The 14,896-nt window shown below is 42.1% G+C and overlaps 1 pseudogene; it reads left to right on the top strand.

The window, feature by feature from the left end:
• The first annotated feature begins 1,398 nt into the window (after positions 1 to 1,398).
• LOC124255531 lies at positions 1,399 to 14,633 on the top strand (annotated as a pseudogene).
• Positions 14,634 to 14,896: the final 263 nt, after the last annotated feature.

Genomic DNA, 14,896 nt, shown 5'->3' with positions numbered 1-14,896 from the left:
GGCACTTAATCAAAACAGTTACAATGTGGCTAAAACGGAACCATGGTGTACCGTCAACACACCAACAATCGCGTGATAATTTAATGTCGGATTAATTGAGTGTGCACATATGCCAATTATCTGAATAAACTCGGGGAACACTGGTATCATTTACCTAATTTTGTTAACCCCCAAAGATGCATTATAGAAAAATACAGACAAAATGTTACAAATCAAACAATTTTAAGTTTGAAGGCCTTTTAAAAAGCGTCATTCAGAGAACAGCAAACAACTATAATTTCTCTGTTTGATTGTTATTTTAGACGTTGATGAATAATAAGAAAGGTAAGATGCACTTATGGCTGACAACTTCTTTATAATATTATAATGCGACGTTTCGGGTATATAGGTTTTAAGCGCTGTAAAGTGTATGTACACTTTGACTAATGGAAGGATTTAAAATTGTTTTGCACCACTTACTTTACTGGTCAGTTTTCACTAGACAAATGATTCGTTATGATCACATCATGTTGCTTAGAACAGAGACCATATACCGGTATATGATCTCTGCTTAGAATAGTCTATGAATGAGGTGACATACTCTGTTTGTACCTTACCCTCACACAATAATCCTCCATTTGTTGAGGTCGGTCTGTAAACAATATGAATAATCAGTCACTGACCACACAATCGAGTGATTGAACTTACGGGCATAGCACAGGCCCCATAGACTAAGGCTTAGTCTCCTGAATATATTTAATTTTGATAGTAACAAACAAGCCCATTTATATTGAAAAGGAGCCCTAGGGAGACCAGAGATTCAGAACCTGGGGAAATCTAGACTCGCTTCGTTTAGGGCTTTAGCACTACAGGGAAGGCTAGGCTGTAGGGAAAATAATGTGGTTCAGGCACTGTGAGACAGAATAAGGCCCCCACTGCGGGTCAGAAAATCGATAAACTAGGCCCCGGTTTAGTATCAACACCCCTACTATATAATAGCGATAAACTAGGCCCCGGTTTAGTATCAACACCCCCTACTATATAATATGGTGTTGATAATATGGGTGTTGATACTAAACTCGTGTTTGACGAACAATATGAATGAATACCCCATAAATAAATATAGCATGCATATTGCAAACTATATGTAACTACCATGGTGTAACGTGTTTTCGGGGTAATATACCTACCTAGTATACCTACCTACCTACCTAGGTCCTTCACAGGCCCCCACTGCGGGTCAGAAAATCGATAAACTAGGCCCCGATTTAGTATCAACACCCCCTACTATTATATATTATACCATTTTCTGACCCCATATTTATTTATGGGGTATTCATTCATATTGTTCGTCAAACACGAGCAGTTCATGCAGTTCTGGTGATGCATTATGCCGTTTGAGAACATACATTACTGCCATTTTGATTTCATGCGGTATTAGCTTGATCCCAGTCGTCCAATATGGCGGCGGTCTGTGATCTGATTTCTGCTGGGATTATTGGTGAGTCTTAAATCATATTTACCCACTGATATATACACAGGAGTAAACACCGTGTAAGTGGTTTGTTATTAATACGTGGCACTGTGTATTCTTAGATTCTTAATAATGTCATTGCATATTCTTCTCTGTAGTCAGTGTTTTCACAACCGGACAAATGAATGGAATGACACGCCCCCTTCTGATGCCAGTGATGTTTTGGATGTGTATCTTATGGAAATCATTGGCATTGATGTATTGAGAAATATTTTCATCAGTCGGGCAGAACCACAAACGATATTGTCGTTGAGCCAATGTTATGACAACACTGATTTATTTTATACCAGTCTAAAATGTGCATTTATGAAACGAAACACAAGATTACTGGTACTCCATTAAGTTCCATTAAGTACTCTAAATGTACTGTTAAGGTTTTCCAGTACTCCTGCATTGAAAAGTAAGGAGTACGTACTCCTGATGTTGAAAATTTATCTGGAGCCCTGCAGTCTTTAAAAGAGCATCAATAGCATATTGACAGAACGCTATATATATTATCTCATCTAACCCAATTAAAATTGAGGGACATGCCATGTGCCTCAATAACACTATGTGGTCATGCTGTATTCTCCTGTAGTAAGGGTGGTGGGTGTTACGTGTTCGCTTTATGTGTAGTGATTCAGAACAAGGCACAACAAAAGAGGAGATGAACGATGATCCTTTTACTTGAATATCATGGCTGACTACACCAACTAATGATCGTAGCACACATATCAAAGGGACGTAACTCGCAATTAGTGCGTCACTTGCATACCACGTAACATCCCTTTTCCTTTAAAAGGAAAATAGAAAGAACACTTTAGATGAACAGTTATTAACTTTAAACTTTACCAGAACTAAACGTTGACTAGAGGCACTTTAAGCGTTGAGTGAGTTGAAAAGGCTTCTTTATCACCACACTTTAACACTCTAGAGTCCATACTAATACTGAGTGATGATACTTAACTGAAACTCATCTCAACCATTTATGAGTCCTTTACGTAAATAAAACATCATCCTACTTGGATTTAAAGCTTCAATGGATTAACTTTAACGTTTGAGAATGAGCACTTTACAGTCTATGCATCATATTGCTTTGTTGGTTTCACGACACGGCCGGACCGAGTTCTGTAGGGGGAGCACTTGAACTGTCTCTGGAGTGCTCTCAGGAACAGGGTGCTGTTTGCTGACAGGGATGCCAGGAACAACACTAGTTGTTGTCTCGGAGTGTCATCGGACTGCACATTAACCCCTTTCAGAGTGAATAGAAGTGTTGTCTCACGGCCTCAGGCTCAGAATTAGTTGTTCACAGGGTTACGCGTCTGGCGTCAGCGTAACTGTTGGCGATTTCTTCTATAGGTCTGCCCAGTCTTGGACATGACAGTGTATGTGCGACTTTTCAGCTTAGATTGCACAGTGGCTTGAGTCCATTCTTTTTTGTCCATGCTGAATTGGTTTGCATTCTGACATGATCGCCTATGTTGAGAGGTGGGAGTGGTTTACCAGAGTATTTGGCGGTTATGTCTGGCAGAATACGTTCATCGTCTGTCGACCAGATCGGCTGTGGTGTTGGTCTCAGACAAAGGCTTGAGGTTGGAGACCGGGCTTGGCAGTTGAGTCTTCGTTGAGCGTCCAAACAGCGCGTTGGGCTGGGCTGGTCTCCATACCTTCAGTAGGAGTATTTCTAATGTTTAAGAGTCCTAGGTAGGGATCTTCTTTAGCTTCTCTGCATTTTTTACTCATCATTAAGCTTTAGCGACTTTCACAGCAGCTTCTCGCGGCTCCATTCGCCTTGCTGTTCCGGGACTGGATAGCTCATGAGCAAGGCCCCATGTTTCACAAAATGTCTTAAACTTCTCACTTGTGAATTGTGGACCGCCATCACTGATGATGATGCCCAGGAATGCCATGGCGGGCAAAGTGATGCTTCAGTTTGTGGAGCACTGTTTCTGAGGTAGTGTCTGGTAGGAAGTCTAACTCGAAGAAGTTGCTGTAATAGTCGGTGGTTACCAAGTAGTTTCTTCCTTCTATGGTGAAGATATCACTTCCAACTTTTTCCCAGGGGTGATCAGAATTTCATGCATGTAGAGTGGTTCAGGAGAATGCTTGTCACAAAACTTCTGGCATATGTCACAAGATTCTATGTACTGTCTGATGTCACTTGACATCAGGGGCCAAAAAACTGTACTCTTAGCGTCGGAGACAAAGAGTTGATTCCCATGTGTCCCACATGAAGTTTTCTCTTCAGCTCTTCACGCATTGAGGCAGGAATCTGTAGCGTGATCCACGGAGAAGCATGGAGACCATCATGCACGGTTTCAGTCAGTTCATCCGATAACTGAAGTAGGTCCCTCAGTTCAGTGTGAGATCATTCTTGATATCAGGCCAGCCTTGCACAATGGCCGGTCTTGAGTTGAGAGAGTATTATATGGATCAGTCAAAGTAGCTGCTTTGATCTGATCAAGGCTGTGGTCTGTGATGTTTGTGTACATCACACTGTTCACCTATCACGGAGCTCTAGCTGTGTCTTGTCAGGTAGAGGAGCTCGAGAGAGAGTATCCGCATGAATTGGAATAGTGGTTCCTGGTTGATACTGGAGGTCAAAGTTGTAGGTTTGAGTTCTGAGTAGGAGACTTTGGAGACGAGTAGGAGCTTTGACAAAGGTTTTCTCACTATGGCGACAAGAGGCTTGTGATCTGTGATGACAGACACATGTCGGCCATAAGTATAGTGATGGAATTTCTGTGCCGAAGACTACTGCAAGTAGTTCTTTCTCAATTTAAGCATAACGCCTTTCTGCATCAGTTAAAGAGCTAGACTAGCATATCGCATGGGGACGGCCTTCCTGTAATAGCACAGAACCAAGTCCATGTTCACAGAAGCGTCATTCCTCAAGAGTTGCTGGTTTTGCTGGGTCATAGAGCGACAATACAGGAGTAGATGTAGGACTAGAAACTTGACCTTGTCGAAGGAGTCTTGTTGAGACTTGGACCATGTCCAGGGGTACATCCTTCTTAAGTGAGGTTGCGCATTGGAGTTGTGACTTCAGTCAGGTTTGGGAGAAATTTGGCTAGATAGTTCACTAGCCCAAGGAAGCGGCAGTAGTTCCTCAGTGTTGGAAGGGACAGGCATGTCATGTATGGCCCTGACCTTCTCTGGATCCGACTTGAGTCCGTCTTTAAAGTGATCACATGACCCATGAATGTGATTTCACTGGAGTCTAAGCTCTAACTTGTTGGGGTTAAGTCAGATGTTCTTTTCTTTGACATCGAGTAAGGAACTGCTTGAGGTTCTCATCATGGTGATTGACATCTTTTCCATGTATGATGCATGCGTAAATTCCGGGCAATGCACACTCACGCCAGGTAGACCATCTAGCGCTTCCAGTGAGTTTATGCGTTGGAATATCCTCAGATGAGACATTCAATCAAAGGGAGCCTAAGCCACCTGTACCTCCCCGAAACAGGTTTGGAAAGTAGTGATGAAGCTGGATTCTTCATCGAGTACACAATGCCAGTATCCAGATGAGAGATCGGCTTTGGAAGACACGAGACTGTCCCGAGTTCATGGAGAGGTGTCCTCAAGAATGGGAAGAGTATAGTGTTCCCGTTGGAGTGCTTTATTGAGTTCTTGTGGGTCAAGACAAACTCTGAGATCACCTGGAGCTTTTGAGTAATGGCGATTTGGCTTACGGCCATGGAGTGGGCTGACTGACCGAAGCAACTACACCAAGCTTCTGCATAACGATCCAGTTCAGCCTTCAGTTTCGGACGGAGAGCAATCGGCACACCTACGAGAGGGCATGACAACAGGGGTCACAGTAGTGTCATCCACAGAGATGGACGGTGCCATCAAAACTACCTAAAGTCCCTTGAAGAACATCTTTGTAGTTGTCCTCAATTTGCAATGTAAGACACTTTCAGCTCAATGTTATTCTCATTGAAATCGACACAAGTCCCATCTGTGTAGCTGCACGCATACCAAGAAGAGGGGTCAACTCATCCTCGACAATTGTGAATTCGGACATTGTATTTCTTCATATTAGCTGGGTTGCTTACAGAGAGTCATTATTGACCCAAGTGGAGTAACGCCGGAGTTGTTCCACATCTTGAGATTCTTGGTTGTGGGTTGGAGTTCACCAATCTTGTCTTGAACTACAGTCACAGGTAAAACATTCACAGAAGCTCCAGGATCGATGGTGAAGATGACGTCACAGTCCGCGACTGTCATGCGACACTGAACAGGTCTCTGAGGTTTGGCTTGTACAGAGAATACCTAATCCTCCTCATGATCCAACGAATCATCATTCGATGATTTCACATTATTGACTTTGTGGTTTCTGTTTTCAAAGAGTCACATTTAGAAGAGTAATGGTTCTTATGCTTACATTTGGAGCATGTCTTTCCCCATGCTGGACACTGTTCTTTATCATAACGTGAGTATTTCCACAATAAAGACATTCTCTGGTTTGAGCAGATGAGTGACTAGTAGTTTGTTGTCTGTTGTGAGACTGAGAAGAGTTTGAAGAGTGAGGCCTAGCCTTGTTAGCACCTTTCTGACTGTTCTTAGCAGGTCTGTGAGAAACTTTATTCACAAGTTCAGGTCTGAGAACCTTAGATTGAGTAGAGGCATTTTCAGAGGCTTTGCAAATGTCAATACATCTTTCTAGAGTTAAGCCTCGTTCTCTCAACAAAGATTGCTGAGTTGTCTGATCTCTAATCCCTAGCACAAGACGATCTCTAACAATAGAGGGTACACACTCCCTGCAATAGTTGCATGTTTTACAAGATTTCTGATTGCACCATGAAATGATTCAAACGATTCACCTTCCTTCTGACGTCTGTTATTGAAGACAAAACGTTCATATGTTTCATTTACTTCTCCTATTGCAAATGCATCAAACTTTTCAATGATTTCTGCTACAGTCCTTTCCTCTTCAGGAGTAGTAAAGTGAAATCCATTATAGATTTTCAGGGCATCATCACTGAGAGTGTTTAGAATCATGGCAACTTGATACTTGTGAGGATAGTCAGATAGCTTAGTGAGAATGTAGTAGTTTCTCCATTTTTGACGAAAAAACTTCCAAGTTTCGGCAATGTTGGAGTCAAGATTGAAGTTTGGAGGTCTAATTCCGCTAACCGGTTTGAGAACTGGTTGTGCTTGCACTTGATCTACCATATCGGGTGAATAGAGAAGAGAGATTGAGTTCACTACACATCCACAAGGACGACGCGACGTGGGCAGTTTGGCTTAGAGTTCAACTCATTACAGTAAGAGAGAGAGTCAAATTTCACTATTGAGGCGAAATCATAATGGCGAGAGCATTCAGTAGTCACCTGCTGCCACCATGTTACGTGTTCGTTTATGTGTAGTGATTCAGAACAAGGCACAACAAAAGAGGAGATGAACGATGATCCTTTTACTTGAATATCATGGCTGACTACACCAACTAATGACGTAGCACACATATCAAAGGGACGTAACTTCGCAATTAGTGCGTTCACTTGCATACCACGTAACAGTGGGGTAGCCCTAGTGGTTGACACGCGTTCTCTGTGAGCTAGCACTATAAAACCAGCAAAAGTCTGGGCTAGTACAAGCCGCCACACATACACATGCATGCACGTTTTTATGTTAGAGAAATATTCTTAAGTGTGATGTTAAACCCAATTTCATCCTCACCTCATGTGCCCTATAACACTGTCTTGTTACTCTTTCTTCTCCTGTAGTACTGACATGTCATGTGCCCTATAACACTGTCTTGTCACTCTTTCTTCTCCTGTAGTACTGACATGTCATGTACCCTATAACACTGTCTTGTCACTCTTTCTTCTCCTGTAGTCCTGACATGTCATGTGTCCCTGTAACAGCGATGTTGTCATGCTTTCTTCTCCTGAAGTACTGACATGTCATGTGCTCCTATAACAACGTGTTGTCACACTTTCTTCTCCTGTAGTCCTGACATGTCATGTGTCCCTGTAACAGCGTGTTGTCATGCTTTATTCTCCTGTAGTACAGACATGTCATGTGCCCTATAACACTGTGTTGTCACGCTTTCTTCTCGTAGGTAGTCTTGACATGTCATGTGTCCCTGTAACAACATGTTGTCATGCTTTTATTCTCATCTAGTACTGACATGTCATGTGCACTATAACACTGTGTTGTCACACTTTCTTAAGCCTGTAGTCCTGACATGTCATGTGTCCCTGTAACACTGTGTGGTCACACTCTATTCTCCTGAAGGACTGACATGTCATGTGTCCCTGTAACACTGTGTTGTCATGCTCTATTCTCCTGTAGTACTGACATGTCATGTGCCCTGTAACTACGATGTTGTCACGCTTTCTTCTCCTGAAGGACTGACATGTCATGTGTCCCTGTAACACTGTGTGGTCATGCTCTATTCTCCTGTAGTACTGACATGTCATGTGCCCCTGTAGCACCATGTTGTCACGCTATGTATTCTCCTGTAAAAGTTCTGACTGCTGCCATGTGCCCTTTTAATACTGTGTTCATTCTGTTATAGAGAAAGACAGGAATGGGGATGTGTTGTGGACCTGGTCCTACCCATCTGCATCCCAGGAACAGAGGGAGATGCTCCTTGACAAATCACGGACTCAGCTCAGGGTCGCCTTCAACCTCTACGCTTTATCTATTACCAATGGCAACAGAAGTGGTACTACCTGCTGCACACAGACATCGATGGGCAAGCTGCCCTGCCAAAAGCAAGTCAAATTCCACGCTGTGTTACCTCCCTTTGATGTCAACGAAAAGTTTATATAGCTTATTTCTGTAGATTGTTTACATTGTCATGATGTATTTAAAATGGTTATATAAAGTTTACTTTAAATGTTTCAAGAAGCTTTCAGATGTTTCACTGAAAGAATGCCTGGTTTCCTGAATATGACCACCATTGTGTCTTCACATTTGCCTGATTTCTTTGAAGGTGGCCATTATTTCTCTACATGTATGTGTAGTTTCTTGAAGGAAAGCTGTTAAGCAGTTTATCACTAGATGCATGTCTTCCACAATTGGTCTTCAGTAACCCATGCCTGTCGTAAGATGCTGACTAATGGGATCGGGTGGTCAGGCTCGCTGACAAGATTGACACGCCATTGTATCCCAATTGCATATATTGATGCTCATGCTGTTGATCACTGGATTGTCTGGTCCAGACTCGATTATTTACAGACCGCCATATAGCTGGAATATTGCTGACTCGCGCATAAAACTAAACTCATGATACTTATTCTTCCAGGCCTTCTTTGTATCTTTACATGTATGTCACATTTTCTGAAATTAATTCACCAATGTCTCTCTTTTATGTATATCTGTCTTTTCAAAGGAAATGTGTCAAGTGGCATTTCTATACCTGTATGTCTGTTTTTCAAAGGTGACAAATGTTTCACTAGTGCTGGTGACAAGGGACTTCAACCCTGAGAAGTATGATGGCGACTATGTGAGATCTTGACCAAGCTGTACCGCGAGAAGGGCAGTCCATCGCCATGTTGGAGGCCTACATGGGTGTGGTGGACGCAGAGAAGTATGGGCCACTGATGATAACGGGAAGTTCTCAGTCAAAGACTTTGGTAACAGAAAAGCCTATGCCAAAAAGCAGTGTTAAAAAGTGAGTTTCTACTTATCTGTTGGCTTTTGTGTATATGACAAGACATGTATCACGGTGGGGGCAGGACTGAATCCTAGAAATTCGCAGGAGGTAATGTGTGGAGGAACATATTTAAATTGTTTTGTAAATAAATCAATGGTATTTTAAAACTTGGTGGTATGAATTAGCAACTGTGATTGTGAGTGGCGGTATCCTCAAAGGAGGTTGAAGTACCAGTATAATTATTATCCTTCTGAAAGGGTACATGAGACCACGCCTTTCAAAGTGTATTCATTAAAACTACCACGCTTCTATTCTCAGAAAGCATTATGTGTTTGGTTTTATCTTTGACTAAATTTGCCATATTCGCCAACATCTGAAGGGGCCGGTATGTAAATCGAACTAGGGTCCATGCAGGTAGCAAAAGCATTGTAAGACCCCATGGCCCCTAGTATGGTGACCAACCTTCAGTTGTTGGCAACCTATAGCCTGTTTTTATATTGTATTGTCTTTGTAAGTAAAATAGTTTTAGATTTACATGCTAGGTTTAAACACCATCTGTAGTCCTCTAGTTATTTTACAATCCTTTGAGGACTGGATTTTTGAACAACGGATATTTATTATGTATGCAAAACCTTTCTCATCACTATGTTTTGCAGACGTAATCCAGACGAGTTGGAGCCTGGAAGCTGATACTTCTGTACACGGCCCCCTCATGTTAAAGAAAAGAGTAGCAATATACTTCCCGCCACATTCCCTGGCTGATCTGCTAGAGTTCACAAGGTACCCCTTCTCAAATATATCCCCATCTCAAATATATCCCCAATCTCAAATATATCCCGCCATATTTTGTCAGACGTTTTTCCAGGTTGATATGCAAAATCGGTTTTACAACATATCAATTAACCATTTTACTAACATTTAACCTTTCATATAACAGAACATTTCCATTGTATGTAGTATCGCCTCTTTCAAACTGAAAGCCTTTCAAGATGTAAACAAAATGAGAAAATGTAATGCGTGCTTTGTAATGTACTTTAAAAAATGCTAAACATCCCACACTTTAAACAGATTAAACTTATTCCCTCTGATCTAACTTAGAAAACATTTTGCCAAAATAAATGACAACACAAGCTATTTAGTATGACCTAGTAAAGAAGTTGTGAAGCAATAATTTCTAAACCATAGAGAGAATCCATATTGTTGCTTCTACTTGATTGTTGAAGAGGATTTTACCACAGAGGCTGATGTTTGTTTGATCAGCTCTCAGGTGTGATAGTGAGGTTTATTTTAATCAAAGTGATAGATGTCTCAGCTTTTCTTTCATGTTAGGTGACCGCCTCCGTGGTGTAGTGGTTAGAGTGTCTGCCCAAGAAAGCTGAAGGTCAAGCTGGTTCGATCCCTAGGTTGTGTCATACCAAAAGACGTTAAAATATGGTACTTGTTTGGTCCCTGCCTGGCGCTCGGCATTAATGGCTACAACAAGGACTGAGTCAGCTCAGGAGTATAATGTGTGTGAGTGGGGTATTCATGCTTAACTGTGGCATGGTATCTCAGTGGGCTAGCACTATAAAACCAGCTTAAGTCTGGGCTGAGTACAAGTAGCCCGCACATACACATAGCATGCATGCATTTGTCATATGAGCAAAATATTCTCAAGTAAGATGTAAATCCCAATTTTACCTCACCTCACCTCACCTTCATTTTAGGCATACATACACTGATGTTACTGAAATGCAGGGGTGGAAATAACTTTAAATTGCTAGTGTACTCTGGTACAGTGGCACATGTAAAATCACTTGCCCTGATAATTTTTCCACTATACGGCTGTTTTTCTTGTTGGTTTTAAATAAACAGCAACATAATTAACATTGGAAAGTCAACTGGACACCATGATACAGTGTGATATAGAAATTTGCTTGCCCGACGAAAAAAACACTGGACTTCGGACGTCGGGCAATGGCCGTTATTTCCACCCTTGAAATGCTGTGAGCGTTCTGTCCCTCCTTCTGAAAGTGCTGTCCCTCATTGTTCCTGCAGATCACTGCCTGCTTTGGTTTGGCACCGACAGAATTGGGAGTGTTGTATATCCCTTACGTCTCTCGCTACCAGCGAGCTGGGAGAAGTCTGAAGTCGGTCCAGCCATTATGTTGCAGGATTCACAGAAGCTGAAGTTGAGGGGAGGTAGGTTGGTGTGTGATACATGCATACTAAGGAAGACAGGTGTGGTTGGTTGGTGGTGATATACATGCATACTAGTGAAGACAGGTGTGTGGTTGGTTGGTTGGTTCAGTTAGCGCCGCACTCTGCAATATTCCAGCTAAATCCCGGACCTTCCGCGGGTCCAAAGAGAAAGACAGTTGTGGCAGAGTTCAGCGAGGAAGAAGTAGAGTGAGTGAGTTTCATTTTATGTATAGCAAAACTAGCTTAATATTCCAGCAATGTGATGGCAAGGGACTCCAGAAATTTGGCTTCACATTGTACCCATTGTGGGGAATCAAACCCCATGTCTTTAGCGTGATGAGCCAACGCTGTAACCACTAGGCTACCCCCAAATCCCCTCGTGAAGTAGGCAAGCTAGGTGTGATAGCCTGATAGAGACAGTTGTAGACACAGAAGATGCTTGTTCATAACCACAGTTTCCTTTCTAATCTGGAGGGACCACCTCCTCGCGGGTGTGGTGTAGTGGTTAGAAGCCGCCCGGAGAGCGGAAGGTCGCGGGTTAGATCCCCGACCGCGTCATACCAAAGGCGTTAAAATATGGTACTTGTTGGTCCCTGCCTGGCACCTCGGCATTTTATGGGTACAACAAAGGACTGGTCGGCTTCGAGTCAGTATAATGTGTCTGGAGTGGGGTATTCATGTGCTTCACTGCGGCATGGTATCTCAGTGGGCTAGCACTATAAAACCAGCTTCAGTCTGGGCTAAAAGTACAAGCAGCCGCATACACATACACTGCATGCGCATGCCGCAAATGAGGCTAAATATTCTCAAGCACGCACGCGTAAATCCCAATTTCACTTCACTTCTAATCTGAGCACATCTGCTTTCAGACCAGATCTGTATGATGTGTTTGTGAATGGTCCTGCTGGACAAGTAACCAGTAACTGCCCTCATGCTAAAGGTAAGAAGAACTCCATCTGTCTCATCATATTTCAGCTAATATGCTTTCTACTTCTCAGTGCAAATATGCATGAGCTAGTTGTTGTACAAATCATAATGATGAACCGAACTAAGAGAGTAGTTCTGCTGTTTCAAGACATAATGTATCCTACCAGTAAATTCAAACATCAGCAGTCAGTTTAGTATAGCAGTATTCACATCATGACATTTTCTAGCAGGTTAGAATGGTGAGGCCAAAATGTCTGAATACATGACACTACATACAATCATTTGAAGTTGAAGTAACTTAATATACAGGAGGCTCAAGGTGGGGACAAGGTCACATTATCTAAAATGGCTCACACTTCCCTTTCAATCAAAATAAAAGTTCATTTTCAGCCAGTGAAGACACACACTGTAAAATGTACATAATGTGTCAAGGTTGTGTCAAAAGTCATGATAACTTTAAGTTTGACTGATTTTTCATTCACTGAGTTTTATTCTAAAGGTAAATTGTAGCAGATCTAGGCTAGAAATGTTCTTGTATGTGGTTCATGACTATTCAACAGATGAACTTCAGGTCACTGATTGGTGAATATTTAAAAGTTCATGGGAGTCACTAAGTTGCAAATAAGCACTCAACAACTTGTTGCCTTGACGACCATGAGCTACATTATGTATATAAACACAAGGATGTGATTCAGCACTTGTCTACACTGTATTAGGACAATAGGAGTGAAAATTGTTCCAAGTCAAGAAGTTTAAATCCCAGCATTACAAGAAGAATGCTGATAATCTTGTGGTTTTACAGATGCCCTGGCCATGGGGAAACTCCACAAGGATATAGCACTTCTGATGGTTCAAGGAGCTGAATCGCCTCGACACGACAGATGAGGACATGATAAAGGGTGAGGCACCAAAAATAAATGTGAGTTTAGTTTTGACGCCACACTCAGCAGTATTCCAGCTATCCCAGTCTGTAAATAACTTAGGGCTGGACCAGGCAATCCAGCGATCAACAGCATGAGCATCAATCTACACAACTGGGATAATGTTGGACGTGTGTCAACCAAGTCAGCAAGCAATTCCGCTAGTCAGCTTCTTACGACAAACATGGGTTATTGAAGATCAATTCTAACCCGGATCCTTATGGGTCAAATGAATGTGATGCCCAACTACTTTTGTTGTAAACTTTTCATAAGTGAAACATTCCTCTGTGGACTTTTTGCCCAGTGAGAAATCCCTCCTGCTGAAACAAATATAATTAGATTAGCAAGCATCACAACACAAATTCAAATTTCATTGCAGCAGGGGTGAAAATAACCCATTGCCCGATGCCCCAGTCCAGTATTTTTTCTGTCGGGCAAGCAAATTTGTATATCACACTGTACCAGTGTCCAGTTGACTTCCCATGTTAATTGTGTTGTTTATTTTAAAAATTCAACAAGAAAATTGGCGGTACAATGGAAAAATTATCAGGGCAAGTGATTTTACATGTGCCACTGTAGCGGACTACACTAGCAATTTTAAAGTTATTTCCACCCCTGTGCAGGAGGTGGCTGGAAAGACAAAGGAGTTGTTGAACAACCTCCGGTCTTTGGCATCCGGACGAGGGAGGGGCGGACTCTCACGCTGAGTCTGGACACCCTCAAACAACGGTAAGATGCCTCCGCTACTGAAAACTTCCTGTTCAGCTTGGCGGCATGTGAAGGACTAGTCAAGTTCTAACTGGGAGGTCCGACAACTGCTTCCCAAAGTATCCCAGTGTAGAAATACATCTGCAGCATTCATCACTGAACAGAAATCGGGATTAACTGACATACCATTCTGCAGTCAACGTTGTACATACGTGTATGAGTAACTGTCACCCAGTGTTCATGTGACAGCTAATATGTACATATGTGTAATCTTTGTCTCTTTGTCCTGAACTGATGTTTACCGGTAATCTTTGCTCTTGTCTTAAATATTTTTGAAGAAAGATTTTGTGTGTGTGTGTGTGTGTGTGTGTGTGTGCATGTGTGTGCATGTCTGCCTGTGTAGTGTAATTCTGGACTACGATCCACTTCAGAAGTGGAAAACTGCCATATAGCTGGAATATTGCTGAGTGCAGAAGAACAATCAAAGAAGTGGAGTCAATTCTATCCTAGAATTCCCAGTTACCGTTCACTGGTCAGAATAATATCAGAAGTTGTGAAGGACATTTTTCCTGATCTTGGTGCTTGAAGCGTCTTCAAAGATGATGCAAGACTATATGAGAAAAGGTCTGTAGCCTGATGGAAACACGTCATTAAAACGCTTTGGTAACTGAGAATATTGTCATACATACATAGTCTTCAGAATGTAAAGAAAGCTGTGAAGTATGGTATTGATAGTTTTGGATATACTTGCTTCATGACTGACACAGAAAACATAATAAACATGCATATTACACTTTCTCTGACTTTATTTGTGGAAGTCTCCATCTTGAAATCACATGAAAAAATTTGCCTAATGATTGTGTTGTTGTGGATTTAAACACCTTGTATTCCATCTATCAGGCAACAGTGGTCATACAGCCTGGTGTCTGCAACATGACATACAGCTGGACCTCTGTTACATTTATTGTCTGTTGGGTAGAAACAAGGGTTGTCCCCCAGCTTGACGTCTGCAACATGTGAGAGGCACCTGCGGTACCTCAGTTTGACGTCTGCTACATG

This window comes from Haliotis rubra, unplaced genomic scaffold, assembly GCF_003918875.1.
Source record: "Haliotis rubra isolate DU_JTF1 unplaced genomic scaffold, ASM391887v1 Scf602, whole genome shotgun sequence".
In the NCBI taxonomy this organism is placed as follows: domain Eukaryota; kingdom Metazoa; phylum Mollusca; class Gastropoda; order Lepetellida; family Haliotidae; genus Haliotis; species Haliotis rubra.
The sequence above is the reverse complement of the archived record's forward strand: the minus strand, read 5'-3'. Positions and strand labels throughout refer to the sequence as shown.